Genomic DNA, 19294 nt, shown 5'->3' with positions numbered 1-19294 from the left:
CACACACAGACAACAGCGCACTAGCGGCCAGAGAAAGAAGCAGAGTTTTAAAGCAATGAACGGAGAGGGAGGAGATCCTTCTCTGAATCAGCGCACGGGCGGGAAATAGAAACCGACTGGTCGTGCAGCAAGCTCGCTACCGCTGCCACTTAACGATGTTCCATTATAACACATCTAGGAGACACAACAAAAACAGTTTTAACGCAACGCTATGAAAGACAACATGTAAACTTTTTTAAAATTATAAGTCAAAAATATTATCCATTGCGCTTTATATAGGCTAATATTCATGGTTTGAAACTTGCAAGGATATTTGAAAGTTAAAGTCGGGTTTATGTAAAACAAAGAGGAAGTAGTTCTACGTAGTTGGCCCCTGAAATTCACTTCTATTCATTGTTTACTAGACAGGGCAACAGCCAAGTTGTCAGTTTTGTACAAATATATTTGAATTTGAAAGTAGGTACTCCAAACTACATCATTTTTAACATAAAAAATTAATCGGCCATCGGCAGCTTTGAACAATAATGATAGTATGACTTTACAAGACCTGACATTCTTCAAAAGCATGTGATACTGAACTTGTAAAATGTACATGTGGCAACAAAGACCACGTGGGTGGGTGCAGTGTTCTCGCTTTCCTCAGATTATTTCCCATTCCCATTTCCATTTCCGTAAAACGGTTCCGGTTACAAGTTGGTAGCTAGCTTCTTCCAACACGTGTGATGCTGTAGTGTGCTCGAAAAATGCTACGAGGTTGTGAATTTCCTTGTAATTGTTAATTTGCGCAGTTATTCAACAATGAATGGAAGTGCAAACATAATATATTTTGGACAATTTAGGAAACTCAGTTTACAAGAACAGATTATTGCTATACAGAAGGGAAGGCCAACCCCAACACTATCTGGTCTTACATGAATGCATGTAGGCTAATTTGTAGCATGTTTCATTCAAGAAGGTGTCATTTCGTGCTGTTAACTTCTTTCCTCCTCTTAAGAAATATGCAGGAGCCGCCACTGATTAGGGCCGCCAATTTGAGATCTCTACGTGCCATTCCTAGGGAAGTTCATAAGGAAGAGCATATAGAGGAGCGTTAGTCTTTGCAGTGGGAAATGATGATCGGGATTGGAAAAGAGTCTGATGAAGTCACCTTTTCTACTACAAGGAAAGGACCCACTCTTGCATATCGTCCTCCTGGTACCCGAATCAACTACAGATACGCTGCCATGCATGCCCGCAGTGGTAGAGGATCTGTAACGTGTTGGGGGTGGATTTCTCGTCGTAAAGTGGGCACAATCCAACGTATTCGCGGGAAATTTAACCAGCGCAAATATCAACGGTTGCGGGAACGCTATATGGTTCTTTATGCTAGGTTGTTATATCCTGCTGGAATTCTTCAATTTCAGGAGGATAATCATCCAGTCCACACATCTCAATTGATTCGGACTGGTTTGCGAGGAGACAGGATATCGAATTGATAGACTGGCCTCGTCGCTTTCCGGACTTGAACCCTTTGGAGAATATGTGGGCACAAGTAAAGAAGCATATGCGGAAAAATTGGCCCAATTCCCCTCCAAGACGTCCTGATGATTTGTGGAAGTTCGTCCAATGCCGTGTCTGAGAACAGTCGGTATTTGAAAACACTAGTCGATTCCATGCCCACTCGACTGCAAGATGTGATCGAGATGGGAGGAAGATTGACTAATTATTAAATCGTGGCTTTTTTTTTTTTTAACGTTTAATTGTCTTAATTTTTTTAAGGCAGACGCCTGTAAGTTTGTTTTGTTTATGCTACGAAAGATATTTTTGTTACGAATATAATCTTTCTTTCCATTTGCAGCCATAATGTCATAATAAATAATGACAAAGTCATAGCATAATACATTCATGAACCTGATGTTAAGTACTAAAATACCGTAAACTGGGGTTACTTTGGACACAGAGGAAACTTTGACCATTTTTTTCAGAAAATCATACTTAGGTTTCTACATGCTGCGCTTGTTATAAATGGAGGTAAATTTGGTATGAGAATGATTTATGATAATTTACCCCCATTTATAACACAAGTACAGCATGTAGAAAGCTAAATATGATTTCCTGAAAAAATGTTCAAAGTTTCCTCTGTGTTCAAAGTAACCCCAGTTTACGCTAGTCATAAAAGAAAAAGAAACAGGAGCAATTATATTTTCTCTCGCTTCTTAAAAAAAAAACATAAAAAGCATTAGGTTGTGTTCGAACGCACGACCTTACGAACACTTGCTCGAAACGCTACCATTACGCTACAGATTAACACGCAAAAACTTTTATTCTGACTGTAGATATCAGGCCCATGTATTGTGGTTCCCTATCACCACGGCATGGCGCGTCCTCAGGTTGCGGATAGAGGAGACGGCCTCCAGATATGGAGGGTAGCTGCGAATATATTGAATAAGCAGTCGTGGACAGCCGATAAGGGATGGTCCTCCAGCTTGGGGGTTGGGCGAAGGGCTAACAACCTATCACCGTAAAAAACAGCTTGTTACGAAACCTAACAGTAAGTTCTATCTGATGCTTTTCCAATTCACTGCGGGCTAAAGCAGGGAGATGCACTATCATCTTTACTTTTTAACTTCGCTCTAGAATATACCATTAGGAAAGTTCAGGATAATAGACAGGGTTTGGAGTTGAATAGGTTACATCAGCTTCTTGTCTATGCGGATGACGTGAATATCTTAGGGAAAAATCCACAAACGATTAGGGAAAACGCGGAAATTCTAGTTGAAGCAAGTAAAGCGGTAGGGTTGGAAGTAAATCCCGAAAAGACTAAGTATATGATTATGTCTCGTGACCAGAATATTGTACGAAATGCAACTATAAAAATTGGAGATTTATCTTTCGAAGAGGTGGAAAAATTCAAATATCTTGGAGCAACAGTAACAAATATAAATGACACTCGGGAGGAAATTAAACTTAGAATAAATATGAGAAATGCGTGTTATTCGGTTGAGAAGCTTTTGTCATCTAGTCTTCTGTCAAAAAATCTGAGAGTTAGAATTTATAAAACAGTTATATTACCGGTTGTTCTGTATGGTTGTGAAACTTGGACTCTCACTTTGAGAGAGGAACAGAGATTAAGGGTGTTTGAGAATAAGGTTCTTATGAAAATATTTGGGGCTAAGAAGGAAGAAGTTACAGGATAATGGAGAAAGTTACACAACGCAGAGCTGCACGCATTGTATTCTTCACGTGACATAATTAGGAACATAAAATCCAGACGTTTGAGATGGGCAGGACATGTAGCACGTATGGGCGAATCCAGAAATGCATATAGAGTGTTAGTTGGGAGACCGGAGGGAAAAAGACCTTTAGGGAGGCCGAGACGTAGGTGGAAAGATAATATTAAAATGGATTTGAGGGATGTGGGATATGATGGTAGAGACTGGATTAATCTTACTCAGGATAGGGACTAATGGCGGGCTTATGTGAGGGCGGCAATGAACCTCCGGGTTCCTTAAAAGCCAGTAAGTAAGTAGATATCAGGCCACGTGGTCCAACAACATGTAACATCGCCTGGCTCCGAATTGTAGCGAAAATACCCGAAGGGAATTTTGCTTCAAGAGAGCGGCCACTTTTTCTTTTGACAACTGTACACAGAAGAATCCATAACTTCGGCTAGAATTTTTAGTTTTCAAAACCCTTTTCATAATGTGTGAGTTTTTTTTAATAATGACGAATACGGTACTTGACTGTTCGGGGTACCCATTTGTAGAATAATTTACCTAGAGAAATTATTTGAATATAATATTCAGTATCATTTTTAAATTCATTTATTGCATTTCATATATATTACATCAGCACTGAAGTTTAATTAAGATGTAGAATAAGTCAAGAGTTACATAATTTCTTTGCGAGATGAGGTGATGCCGAGGATAGGAGGAGGAGGAGGAGGAGGAGGAGGAGGAGGAGGAAATGCATATAGAGTTTTAGTTGGGAGATCGGAGGGAAAAAGACCTTTAGGGAGGCCGAGACGAAGATGAGAGGAAAATATTAAAATGGATTTGAGGGAGATGGGATATGGTGGTAGGGACTGGATTAATTTTGCACAGGATAGGGACCGATGGCGGGCTTATGTGAGGACGGCAATGTACCTCCGGGTTCCTTAAAAGTCGTAAGTAAGTAAGTAAGTATGTATGTATGCATGCATGCATGTATGTATGTATGTATGTATGTATGTATGTATCTATTACTGGGTGATATAATACTTCTGAATTAAATTTTATGTTCTTTAGGTTCGGTATACTTTATTATGGGTCATACTGTAGCAAATTTTCTCTTATACTTTTTCACTAAATTATTTTAAATCCAAAGCAAATATATGCTGAGTATAATTAATTTTAATGTTAATGGGAAAACGACTTAGTTCTTTGCAAAAATTCTATTCACTTTTCAGCATATGATTTTGCACTTTTTTAAAACTATTGTAATGGTGGAACAGAAGTAATAATGGGCTATATTTGAAAAGTATCGTGTATTTTTCCTTTTCACTTTGGAAACCAGTTCTGAAAAGCGATAATGGAACAGAAACTGCAATAAGAAGTGCAAATTGCAAAGTGAAAAGTATAGAAGTTTAATGGTGGAACAGGCCCCGGGTCTGATGTTAAAAAATAACTTACACAACCACCCTCACTGTTGCGGAGAAGATTGTTTCGATGCATTAACAAATGCTACTGAATTGATTGCCAAGTTGTAATTTCTTATATAGGCTAAATAAGATTGAATTCCCGTTAAATAAAAACAAATAACGCAAAATGGCAAAGGAAATTTATGTTCCTTGTATCTTAAAGATTTACTCTGTGAAATTACTTCCGTTTAACACCTTCCACTCTATATACATACCATGTAAAAGGCGGCACATATCCTAAAACTTTGTTGTACTGCATCAATTCCTAAAACTGTCGCAGCAATGGAACAAGAATCAGTCCAGGGATGTGCGAATTCTGTACATGTAGCTGGTATAGTCTGAAATTTACTAAACACAACCATGTCTAAATGTCGAGCACAATCTATTAAAACATACGACAATCGCACGCCGGAGTAAAGTATCAACAGAAATTCAACAGGTTTCTTACTGCTGGAGTTGGAACCTTCATAACTTTCACAAGCATGCGTATAACGACTTTACTTGCTTGCAGTTATAGTTTCAAACTCTGCTGCAGATCATGTATAACACGTTCTTCAAGGTTGTTATTATTATTCAACCCGGTTCGAGGAACTGGTATAAACCGCATATTTACAGGGATATTTATTAGGCGGGTATTCTAATTGAGGACCGTTTTAACAAAACTCAACAAACGCCATTTTTTTTCGAAATGCGGGTTTTGACGGATTCTGGTCAATTGTAATGAGAGGAAAATGATGCAGTGCTCATATCACAAAACTCAACATTTTCCGTTGAAAAGAGTGTCTCAATGTAGAGAGTTTTCACAAAACTCAACATCTCCAGTTCTTGAATTTTCACAAAACTCAACATATCCTCTAACTAAACATTTCACACTTTTATCCTGTTTTACAAGCTGCAATATTTTACAACAATATAATACATTTGCATTTTGACAACGGTGACACATTTCGGATCTCAAATGTTATATAATATGTTGTTGTTTCCTGCGTTAATTCAGTATAAATCTGGCTGCTGTTATAAGTGTACGTATTGTGAGTAGTGTTGAAAATTAGATAAGAACCCTGAGTATTCAAAATCCGTTCAAGCTACTGAAAGGGGCAGGAAGACTAAAAATAGCCTACGTTAATCTAAGAGTTAGAAATATACAGTTGCGCCTAAAAATAATGATATTCATCCAAACTAGATTGTAATAATGGAGAACAGGGGGGAAAAGGAAAACGTGCTGCAGGTTCGTTCAGCTTAAATGATCTAGTTAATTATAGAGACAATTTATACAAAAATAGCACAAAAGTTGAACAGGATAATTTTTTGCTAAGACATATGGAAGTTGATCTACCTAAACGGCGTAGAAGGATTTCAAGAAGCTAGAAAAATTTGTGTCTATTTCATATTTCGTAAGAGGTGAAAATGAAGAAGATTTCCCAGTAGGCCTATGTGTTGCTACGTTTAGAAAAGTGGCCGATGTGTTATTACGACATTTAAGGATTACATAGTTAATTTAGAAAAATCCTGAAATTTAACTCATAGATTGTTTTCAGATTCTTGTGGGTCTCAAAATAAAAATTGCATAATGATTGGTATGCTTGTTGGTTATCTGGAAAGCTCTGAAGTTTTTAAAGAAATTAAACATTTCTTACCTATTCTTGGAAAGGTATATGCCTCCGGACCATGTGTTTCGATTGATAGAGCAAGAGCTGAGAATACATTAATACATCACATTGCCATTAGAGTATTATGAAATTATGGCAATGTTTGGAGACGTAAAAGTTTTGGTTTATGATTTAAAATCGATGACAAAAATATTGTAAAAGCTAAATTGCCATTTAAAATGTCAGAGCTGAAGGTACTTACATATAAAAAAACTTGTAAGAATTATGTAAAGTGTTATGTACAAAATATATTTTTCTTCACCAATAGAAGTTAAAGGGTTTAAACCAAAAAAGACAAGTGCTTCTGTAATGTCTGAAGCACCTGACCTTCCACTGGTGAACCATGCCAGCAAAAACAAAGCTAATGTTGTGAGGAAGTTAATGAGTTACTTCCATAATGATGATTCGGAAGAGAGCAAGCTATTTTATGACAAAGTTTTAAAGGGATATGCCAAATATTCTGACAATAGAATGGATTATAATGAACGATTGCACTGAGATTATTCTGCACGATTTTGATTTTCAGTGATTTGTGTCATGTATTGCATAAATACAAATAGTTAATTCGTGCAAATAAAAAGTTCCTGTAAATCAATAACAAATTTTGAAAAAAGAAAAAAAAGGCTTGAAATTAGATTTCGGTGTGTTCAATTAACTGTTTTTTAAATTCAGAAGTACTAAATCGTTATTTTAAAATATGTATTAATGATTTTGATGAGGATTTTACCACCTGGGAATGAAAAATAATTAAACATTTTAAGGTATGTGCATTTAAAAAAGTGGGTATGTTGAGTTTTGTGAAATTCTTAACTTTTGTCATATTTTTTTTTCCAAATAAATAAGATAACAATAATAGTTGCACTTTATATCAATTAATGCATCTCTGAAAGAGGAACAATGTCTATTTTTTTTCAGAATTACAATATCAAAAGTCTGAGAATAAACTAAAAAAAACGTTTCCTGTAAAATTTTTGAAGTGGTGTTTGTTCAGTTTTGTGAAAACGGTCCTCAATTTATAAAGTCCAGATTTCCGTGCACCATCAAATCTTAAAACATGCACTATAATATGACAAAACATGCACAATGAAGTGAAAAGCAGTAAAAATATGGATTATGCATTATTTTATTTTAGTAGGTTATTTTACGACGCTTTATCAACATCTTAGGTTATCTAGCCTCAGAATGAGATCAAGGCGATAATGACGGTGAAATGAGTCCGGGGTCCAGCACCGAAAGTTACCCAGCATTTGCTCATATTGGGTTAAGGAAAACCCCCGGAAGAAACATCAACCAGGTAACTTGCCCCGACCGGAATCGGACCCGGGCCACCTGGTTTCGTGGCCAGACGCGCAAACCGTTACCGTGGACATTATGCATTATCAAAATTGAGTTCTACATTGTTACATTTTTATTTAATTTTCAACAACATACTGCAACTAATTTCTCAGATTTTCTTCACTTAAGCTCAAGTGTTTGTCTGAAGCACATTCTTGAACACAGAAAATGATCTTTGTATGTTACAAGAAGTAACACATATATACTTAAACGAAGAAATTTTGGAAAAAGTGAGATCGCATTGTAAGTACATTGCATTTCCGCATGACCACTACCCCGACGAGAATCGAACCCGCGACCTTCCGACTTTGCAGCGTTACCCCTTAACCGCGTTGTTATCGCACGCCCCCAAAGTACAAAAGTACTCACGTCTTTATTACAAGAATCACAATAAACTACATCAGCGTCAGTCTTCAGAAATTTCTTTCCCTCAAACCATTTTGATATAACCTCTCTTCTTGCAGTTCTAAAAGAGCTACAGTAACACTTCTCAATTCTACTCAAAACTACACTGCAGTGCAATTTACAAGCATGATGCTTCTGCCTTCCTTTCATTTAGTATCTTGACCTGCGGTTTGTAACGAGCGAGAGTTGGGGATTGAAAATTCCAATATAACAAAGGGAAAGATTTAGTGCGAAGTGCAAAGATTAGTTGAGAGGTACAGTACAATGCCATGAAACTACTGTCCGCGAAACTTATCTGGGAAGCTAAAAGAGAGAGGCGCGGGGTGTAGAGGGGTCGCTTCTAGAGGTAGCGGGGCAAGAGAGGGAAGGATGGTCTACGAGGCGGGTAAAATACATTTGCTTGCTTAGTGTCCGGCACTCCGGCGGCCTGATATAACCTCTGCAGTTGCGAGCGTCGTTAAATAAACCATAATTTAATTTTAATTTAGCGTACACAGTAAGGAGAGGGAGATAATAAAGTCAGTGGTTGTTTGTTGCGATCACGAGACAAAAGAGAAATGTCTTACTTACTTACGACTTTTAAGAAACCCGGAGGTTCATTGCCGCCCTCGGTCCTTATCCTGAGCAAGATTAATCCAGTCCCTACAGTAATCATATCCCACCTCCTTCAAATCCATTTTAATATTACCCTCCCACCTATGTCTCGGCCTCCCCAAAGGTCTTTTTCCCTCCAGCAACCCAACTAACAGTCTGTATACATTTCTGGATTCGCCCATACGTGCTACATGCCCTGCCCATTTAAAAGTCAGGATTTAATGTTCCTAATTATGTCAGGTTGAGGCGGTCTCGGCCTTTCTATCTATCTAGTCTTGCTGGTTGGAATATAAGACAATTAGATAATAAAATAACCCTGCCATGAATCGTTATGATCAGGATGGTAATCTACGTGTCGAGGTAGTCAAGTGACAACACACATTCACTATGTTAAACACAACTATTTATTTTGAATAAATAACCCAAAATAATTTCGTAGCACAGAAAATATCTTCTTCACAGAGTAATGTGAACAAAATCCAGCTAATTACCTTACATAGGTAGGTACTTCCCCACGCTGGCATCCATCTTGTCATACAACCTAGACATAACCATCACTCAGCACACACATAGCCGTTACATACAAATTGGCCACCCCTCAAACGTCACACAACAATGGGTGCCTTCATTATGAATTTCATACTCTTCAAATTCGTTCTACTGCAATAACTAAGTAAAACATAAGCCAAAACCCACTCACTGAACTGCTTGTAGTTTGTGGTAGGCTTTTAGTTATATCAAAGCTAGAGAAACGATCATCTGAAATAAAAAAAAATACCGACCAGTATTTAACCAGAGTTGACTGCACGCTAGTCAGTCAGGAAAACGAATGCAGTTCAAGATAATAAGTACATGCCAAAACTCACCGCTAAATTCCACACGAATATCTTCTGCGATACACTCGCAGGTTCCCACAACACCGTGGACTATGCAGCTTCTAGTAGACTTACCGAACCCAGTTCGATCCCCGGCCTACATAGGAGCTCGTGGCTATCACAACACACGTTCTACCTCCAAGCCATCTCTCTAGCGTACTCACGTACTCTCTGCAACCTCTGCGATACACTCGCAGGTTCCCGCAACGCTTTAGACTACGTAGCTACTAGTAGACTTATCGAACGCAGTTCGATCCCCGGCCTACATAGGAGCTCGTGCCCATCACAACACACATCCTACCTCCAAGCCATCCCTCTAGCGTACTCACGTACTCTCTGCAACCTCTGCGATACACTTGCAGGTTCCCGCAACGCTTTGGACTACGTAGCTACTAGTAGACTTATCGAACCCAGTTCGATCCCCGGCCTACATAGGAGCTCGTGCCCATCACAACACACATCCTCAACTGCCGGCACACATCCGACCTGAATGAGTCCATCAACCAGACTGACGCTACAATCGAAATGAAACTTGGAGTCTCTATCTTAACCAATCAGAAAGCGCTATTATGAAATATTTACTGCTCCCTCGATCTTAACCAATTAGCAACCGTTATTATAAAATAATAACTGCTCCCCAGATTTTAACTCATCACTGGTTATAGGAACAGACCCAGAGAAAACGGAAAAAATAGAAAGGTGAGAGAAAGTAAGCCATCTATGAAGCGTAAGAAGAACTAGAACAAACAGAGAAAGGCATAAGGATAGAAGAAAAGGAAAGGAGAAACTGACGTGCCGAAATATAAACGGCACAAGGTGAAGAATAAAATGCGTCCAGTTCTGCGTTGTGTAACTTTCTCCATTCTCCTGTAACTTCATCCCTCTTAGCCCCATATATTTTCCTAAGCACCTTATTCTCAAACACCCTTAACATCTGTTTCTCTCTCAAAGTGAGAGTGCAAGTTTCACAACCATACAGAACAACCGATACTAACTATTTTATAAATTCTTACTTTCAGCTTTTTTTGAGAGCTGGCTGCATGACAAAAGCTTCTCAACCTAATAATAGCAGGCATTTCCCCTATTTATTCTGCGTTTAATTTCCTCCAAGTGTCATTTACATTTGTTACTGTTGCTGTATTTGAATTTTTCCACTTCTTCAACGGATAAATTTCCAATTTTTATATTTCCATTTCGTACTATGTTCTAGTCACGAGACATAATAATATACTTTGTCTTTTCCGGATTTATTTCGAAACGTATCTCTTTACTTGCTTCAAGTGATTTCCCTAATAATTTATGAATTTTATAATACGTCTAGGCGACACCAACAGTGATGACTATGATGATGATGATAATAATGAAGGGAAGAGGAGGAGGAAGAAGAAGAAGAAGAAGAAGAAGAAGAAGAAGAATATTGATGACTGTATGTGAAAGTGAACTTTTTGGAAACCCAAAAACTACAGATCTGTGCTTCTAGTTGAAAGACTTCATGCATTGCTTACCATCAGTAGCTCACGGCCAGATACCAATATTGTAATAATTGGAGTTGTGATCATACTGTATAGCACACAGAAGAAGAAAAATGTACTTTATTTATGTTTGTTATTTTGTGAAACCATATACTTTCACCTACCATATCCAAAGAAATGCGCTGAAATTAAATACCGTCAAACCGTCTAGAGTCGATCACTTTTTTTCGTATTTTTAACGCTACTTCACAGACAATGCGATCTACTATTTCCCTGAAAATGTTATGTTATAGCACACAACTCAAGGATTGTTTTCTGTTATTTTCATTTTATGAACTTCCACGGTCACTGACGAAAACAAATTTTAAACGCCGGTCGACTCAACCCTGTACTTGGTGTTAAGTCGACCACCATATTAAAAATACATGCAAATGAACGTTTGCTCTCATTCCGGTCGATATCGACCTCCTTTTGGATCCTTTTATTATTATTTACTTTTCTATTTTTTAATTTTTTATTTGGGATAGAAAAATGCGAACTTTAATACAGTTATTTTAATGTGCATACATTAAATAGGTTAAGGCTCATAAATTTAATAGGAAATATTTAATTAATTAGCAGACAAAATTACGTCAAACGACAAACAGCATTATCACATTATTAATGTACTAATTAATAAAATAGCCCTGAAAAATACAGAAAATACAGTTTCCATCTCCTAATTAATATCATAACCCTGAAAATCAACACCACATTTACGAATTCCTTTTCCATCATAGGAACAGAAGCATTTAGTTTTCTTTCTACCTGAACATAGTCAATAAGACTCACATCCTCCACCTCAGGATATTTGAACTGGAATCGACCACAATTTCTAACAAAACGAAGTTCAAGTCCTTCTCCTGGAACCAGTTCCTCAATGCAACCGACAATATCTTTTTAGTTTGGTACTTCACTAAAAGCTGATCTCCTGATTTAGGGTCATCGAAATTGTCATTATCATTGTTATCTTCAACTTCAACCCACTCATCTGACGAATCTTTAGTGGAATGTCGTCCGTCTTCATCACTATCACTGGACTCCTGGTATCCACTCTGTTTTCTTTTCTTGGTGGTTTTCTTGGCTTCTCTTTTTCTGGTCTCCTCAGTTGAGACAGGATGAGAGATTTCTTCATTTGACTGAGATGTTCCGCCTTCAGTAGACCTACTGATACAATACTTTTTCCTGGTTCAATTTCAGTTTTCCTTTTCCTTTTCTTGGCAGCTAATTATTTTTCATATCTCATGCCCTGGAGCACTTTGATGACCGCTTCTCCCACCAGTGCCGGTGTGGAATGAGATTCTGGAGACTCTGTCAAACCAGATTGTGGTAGTTTATTAAGAATTCTTTGTGGCGTGAATGGATTAATTCCACAGGCCTACATGGTCTACTCTGTACTGGAATACAACTTCAACTTCTGACATCTCTCAATAATATGGAAAAATATTTTTTGTTGTAATATGTTGTTAAGCTTAAAATTCTGATTACAGAAATACAGTTATTTTGTATTGCATTACAGTTAAACAAAGCTAAATTGTTAAAAGTTAGACAGAGTACTTTTTTTTTTTTTTTTTACTATTTTTGCTATTGGCAACAATGAATTTTACGTAATCAAGAACGCAAAATACGTTTGGCACTGCCTTGCGAGATTGAAAGGGGAAGTGTTATCAGTCAGCTGGAGGCAACAGTGGCAGCTAGTAAGCAATTCTATTGGAATAAACACGTGAAATTAGAAAGTGTACACAGTGGTCGAATCTAGATCCCCAGGTCGACTCTAGACGGTTCCACGGTACCGAATGATGTTTTTGTAACTGTACGTACAACTGCTGCAGCGACAGACAGGTAGCCAGCAGATAGCTACGGGGCAGCGAGAGAGCACTAGGGGACCCAGGTGCCTAGATAATTCGCGCGGACAATATATTACCGGTAGAATAATTATTTTACTAATTATTATTTCTCAATAGACAAATAACGTGGAAATACCAGAATCTACGAAGTAACATTCATAAAAGGCACTGTTAACATAATATTTATATTCATAAAGGCAGAAAAAGGACATGATATGCAAAATAAAAGTCTACATTTATTAATAAGTTACTAGACGCTCTGATTAAATCGATAGCTCTACGAAGAATCGCTGTGTTCAAGATTTGAAGAAGGCAACTCCAATCGTCTTTAGGTTAGTTTCCTCAGCACGTAGTATTAAGAAGTAAATAATAAATAAAAATAAATAAGTAAATAAATGAATAAATTTATAAATAAATTAAAGAATTAGTTGTTTCGATTAAATCGATAGTTCTATGGAGAATCGCTGTGTCCCAGATTTGAAGCAGACAACTCCGATCGTCTTTAGGTTACCTCCTTCTGCACGTAGTCATATAGTAGTAAAGAAGTAAACAATGAACACGAAACAAAATAAATAAATTAATGGGTTAGTTGTTTCGATTAAATTGATAGCTCTACGAAGAATTGCTGTGTCTAAGATTTGAAGCAAGGAACTTCGCTCGTCATTAGGATAGTTCCCTCAGCACATAATCATATAGAAATAAATAATATATGAAAATAAATATGACACTAAATTAATAAATTTACAAATAAACTACTGAGACAGTCGCTTCGATTAAAACGATAGCCCTACAAAGAACTGCTGTGTCCAAGATTTGAAGCAGGCAACTCCGGTCGTCTTCTAGTTAGTTCCCTCAGCACAGTCACAAAGAAGTAAATAATAAATAATAATAAGAAAGTAACGCTTCCGGGTTATATGTGGCACAATTGCCAAGAATTTAAAGAAGAAAACAAGGAAAGAAACGCAAATAAAATTTTATAAGACAATGGCTATACCATTATATGGATTTGAAGCATGGACCTTGAAGAAAAATGATATTAATAGAATCCAGTCAGCGGAAATGAAATTTCTCAGAGGAGTAAAAGGATGTACAAGATTGGATAGATATAGAAAAGATGACATAAGGAATGAACTAAACCTGCTCCCAATTATAGATAAAATAAAGGAATATACCTAGAATTCGTTGGTCGAATCATTTAAGAAGAATGGATAAGGAACGAATACCGAAACAGGTGTTGGATTATAAACCACAAGGGAGAAAAGATATTGGTCGGCCAAGAACAAGGTGGAAAGTTGAGGACGGAACAGGAGACTCTCCTACACCATGAAGAGAAAAAGAAGAAGAATGTAAACAAATGAATAAATTTATAAATAAATTAATGAGTTAGCCGTTTCGATTACATTGATAGCTCTACGAAGAATCGCTGTGTCCAAGATTTGAAGGAGACAACTCCGCTCGTATTTAGGCTAGTTCCGTCAGCACGTAATCATAAAGAAGTAAATAATAAATAAAATTAAATAAGATAATAAATGAATAAATTTATACTGTAAATAAATTAATGTCTTAGTCGTTTCGATTAAATCAGTAGCTCTACGAAGAATTGCTGTGTCCAAGATTGAAGCAGGCAACTGCGATCGTCCTTACCTTAGTTCCCTCAGCACGTAGTCATAAAGAAGTAAATAATAAATAAAAACACTTAAGTAAATAAATTTAAAAAAATCACAAAAAAATAAAGAGTTAGTCGTTTCGGTCAAATCGATAGCTTTACAAAGAATCGCTGGGTCCAAGATTTGAAGCAGGCTACTCCGCTCCTCTTTAAGTTAGTTTCCTCACCACGTAGTCATAAATAAGTGAATATTAAACAAAAATAAATAATTTAATAAATTTAAAAATAAATTAATGAGTTAGTCTTTTCGATTAAATCGATAGCGTTAGCTCCCTCAGCACATAGTTATAAAGAAATAAAAAATAAATAAATAAGTGAATAAACATAAAAATAAATAATTGACTTACACTTGTTTTTTTTTTTTTGGAAGATGGGACATGACAGTTAAGCGGCCGAGCTTAGAACTAGAGTGCTATGTTGCCAATGTGACTACCATGATGCCAGTTGATGGAAGCTAGCAATTGACGTTAGGATGGACGACGTTAAAACATTTATTGACAATTGACGCGAAGGTAAGAAAACAATACAAATATCGACAGAGAATCAAACACGAAAACGTACCAATGCTAACATTGTGTGTACAATAAATGTCACCAAGGGAGCTATTAAGCACTCGCCACGTGGGAACGGTAAGTTTGGCAACTCAACCGTTGTTACCATAGCAACAGGCCTACCACGCTTGTGACATTCAGTTGTGTTTCAGTTGTGACATTCGCAACGTTCCTGTCATGTCTCATCTTTCAAAAAAACAAGTCTAGTCGTTTCGATTAAATCGACAGTTCTACGTTAACAGGAAGCCAGAATTTAAGTCACACAGAATTTGTGTGCACTCGAAGTTGGGTTCTGGCGTCTTGTCAGCTCATTCGAGTTGTGTGGGTACAAAGGAAAAATTGTGACGGTGTCGTGTATGGTTCCTGGGGTAGCTCAGTCGGGAGAGCATTCCTGCGCTAAGCGAAGGGCTCCGGGATCGATACCCGGCCCCGGAACAATTTTTCCTTGAAATTATGCTAACATATTACCTGATATAGAGAATGTCATATCATCTAAAAAATAAACGTCAAAAGTCTGCAGCAGATCCTTCAAATGAGGAAAATGAACTCTTGTAATTTAAGAAAATGTGTTTTGACATATATGTTGCAGTATCAATAGATAAACAATAAAGTGAAAGCTTAGATAAGGTTTTTTTTGTTGTTTTTCAATTTTTATTTGTATTTACGTATACCAGTAGATATTTGTTTCTTTCTTCCAATGCTTCGTGGCACAATACAAGTACATACATACTGTTTTCTCTTAGAAGAATATACTATATTATTTAACGTGAAGTACTGTTAATTTATAAATTAATAGTCATAAAATAAGAATAACTATATTTCACAAATATTTCAATTTTCAAATAATGTTTGTACCTTATTCCTTTGTCTTTTGTAGACGTTATTATACAAATTCATTATAATTTATTTACTTCTGACGATTATTATTGTGCATGACCATGGGTGGGCAACTCGTGCTCTCATACTCTCAACACAACCTTAGCCAGGTAGAACGAACTCTGTAATAGCCGTGGTGTCTGTACGCGGGTCTTGCAAGACGCAAGTTCGCTCACGTCTGCAGCAAGTGGCGGCTCGTTATGAGTGTGAAACAGTATAATTCGATCAAATCGTTTCCCTTCTTTAGTGACGAGTGGGGAAAAAAGTACATTTTTGTTAAGAAGAAAGGTAAAGGTTGGTTTGCAGCCGATGGAAACTCTTGAAATTTTGCAGATTGAATAATTCAGTTATATTATAGATCAGGCCTACACAAGGTTTCCGCTCTCCGAGCCGGCTCATAGCTCATGAGCGGAATGCAGATATTAGCTGCGCTCAGGGTGGTCTGGAAGAAGGGGTGATCTCGTACAAAATATACACAAAAGGGAAGTACTAGTACGATAGTTTATGAAATGAATTCCCGTTCAGTGTTTGCAAAACTATCTTGGACTTATTAATTAATACAGAAATATTTATTTTACAGAAATAATAGAAATTTTATACCTACTTAAATGTACAATATCATTTTGTTATATTTTTATTTATCAATACATCAAAACGAGGTTTTATGCTGTTGGCAGCTGAAAGGAACAGTAGCCTAATAATCGTAATTAAACATCAGTTACAGATGTTCGATGTCTGCCTTTATTAAAGTTGATTATAGAAAACAGTTGCTCACAAATATAAATGTTGAGCCAAACATAGCAATCATTTTCACAGCCAGCCTGTATAGTCGTGGATATTATTGCTAATGTTTAGTCTTGTAAATCTCAACCAGGCTACTAGTATTATTCAAACGATCTTTAATCCTTAGGCCACATTGAAGATCAATAAGTCCGAGCTGTAAATCGTTAAATGTTATGTTTTATTTAACGACGCTCGCAACTGCCAAGGTTATATGAGCACACTTAAATGCAATCGACCTGGTCCGGAATCGAATCCTCAACCTCGGGCATAGAAGGCCAGCGCTATACCAACTGCGCCAACCAGGCCCACCTGTAATTTATATGGCATTGTTTCAACTGGTGTTGAAGAATTTATTATGATAATTTTAAACTTCTTTCCAATTAAGGCAAGATTTTTAGTAGGTTATTTTACGACGCTTTATCAACAGCTTATGTTATTTAGCGTCTGAATGAGAAGGTGATATTGCCGGTGAAATGAGTCCGGGGTCCAACACCGAAAGTTACTCAGCGTTTGCTCATACTGAGTTGAGGGAAACCCCCCGGAAAAACCTCAACCAAGTAAATTGACCCGGGAATCGAACCCGGGCCACCTGGTTTCGCGGTTAGACACGCTAACCGTTACTCCACAGGTGTAGATCTATGACAAGATCTTGAAACCTAGAATTAAATTCATTTTGAATTTCAATTAATATTTGCACATAATCGTTTAACATGGCTTCATCACGAGCAGTTTCTATCGTTCGAAAGTAAGCCATATTACCTTCCCGAAACTGACTTACGGAAAGTGTAAGTTTACGACTAAAATCCCGTAATTTATTCAACATATCAACACTGAGCTGGCCTTTTCCCTGAAGAGAGATTTTTAAATTGTTGAAGATTAATATCTTTAGTATCTTTATGCCTGGACTCGTAATGATGCATTATGTTACGTTTCTTTCTATCTTTCAAAATGTTGTGGCAGATAAAGCACTGAGTATTTACTCCAGCAGCTATGAAAAAATAAGCATTTTCCCATGCAATATTGAAAGAATTTGCCTGATCACTACTTTTCCGTCTTTTAGATTCCTTCATACTGTACTGTAGCAGTGTCAGCAAAGTGAAACAGTTACTGAGAATATACACTGCACTCCACTAGATAGCTGAGTGGTCGTTTCCCTCTCCTCTATCTATAGCAGGTCTATGTCATTCTGACGTATCTTGCTCTCCGATTCGGCGAGCGGTAAACACAGCTCTTCTGCTCGGAAGGAGCGCGCGCGCCCGTTGAGCGCTGTTTGTGCAGGTATGTTATAGATGAATCTATAGAACAGCACGCTACTCAGACTTTCGGCGAAATCAGGAATCGAACTGTTCGTAATTCTGCCTAAATCGTAATTTCCAAATCTACGCTATTTGCTTCCTGGCCAGTAATCAAATTTGCTTCCACATTGCGCTTCCAAATTTGAAGCAAATTTTAATGCTAGAGAGACATTTCAATTTTCTAAAAGTATAGGAATAGTTCGGGAGTAAGTTTTTCATTTTCCGTGATATGTAAAACAATAATATTACTTCCTTCAATTTGAGATTATTTAGGAATGTAGGCTAATAGACCTATCTTTCTGAAAACAGAGAGATAAACTTCCATACTTTATAAACTCTCACATTCTAGGTTTCAAATAAAACAAATAATAACAAATGGTGTAATAATAAATAAGCTCTAAAGTTATATTTGTTGTAAGTCCGTACATACCGTGCATGCGCAGATAGCCAAAATGATCCTGTCGCGAGCCGCACATCTGATTTCGTGACACCATTGCCTTTTGCGCAAGTACTGTCTTCCTCCGACGAGTTTAGCGCTGGGACTTCAGGTACTCTTGCCATCGGTGCGGGGAGGTTGCAGGTAGATTCTTTTGTTGCTACAGCCAAGCTGAGCCGAGCGGAGTGGGAAGTATTACTCGTCCAAAAATATGCAGTCTTCAGTTTGTAGTAGCGTGTGAATATTTCATATACATATTGTTTACCTAGGCCTATGGTTTTGTTATTAATATATTAAATATATTGTTGCAATTTTTGCTCAAACATCTCCCTGATGTTAGCTATGTTAATATTATATGAATTACTCATATTAAATATTTCACCGTTACAAGTCATTTTTAAGGAAACATGCTGTAGAAAAGTTTTTGGTCTTATTATACTAGAATTTTAGAATATGTGTGACTGGTATCATGAAAAACAGATTCTTAAAATGTCATGCGAAAATCATTTGTTGGTGATATCTTAAAATGCAAATCAAGTAGATTTACTTCTCAAGTGAGTTCAGCAGTACATTAAATCGATTACTTTACAAATTTAATTCAATTCTACTAATCACTAAGATTTATAGTATGATTCTTCTTTTCATTTATATTATTGTAGTTTTATTATGATTTTTCTTTTTATTTATTTTATTGTATTTGTATTACTGGTGGTGTGATGGCCTTAACTTCACCAGAATAAATAAATAAATAAATAAATAAATAAATAAATAAATAAATAAATAAATACAATTTTATACAATACTTTCCTTCTCT

Source organism: Periplaneta americana, chromosome 9 (genome assembly GCF_040183065.1).
Source record: "Periplaneta americana isolate PAMFEO1 chromosome 9, P.americana_PAMFEO1_priV1, whole genome shotgun sequence".
Lineage (NCBI taxonomy): Eukaryota > Metazoa > Arthropoda > Insecta > Blattodea > Blattidae > Periplaneta > Periplaneta americana.
This window is presented reverse-complemented; position numbering follows the sequence as displayed.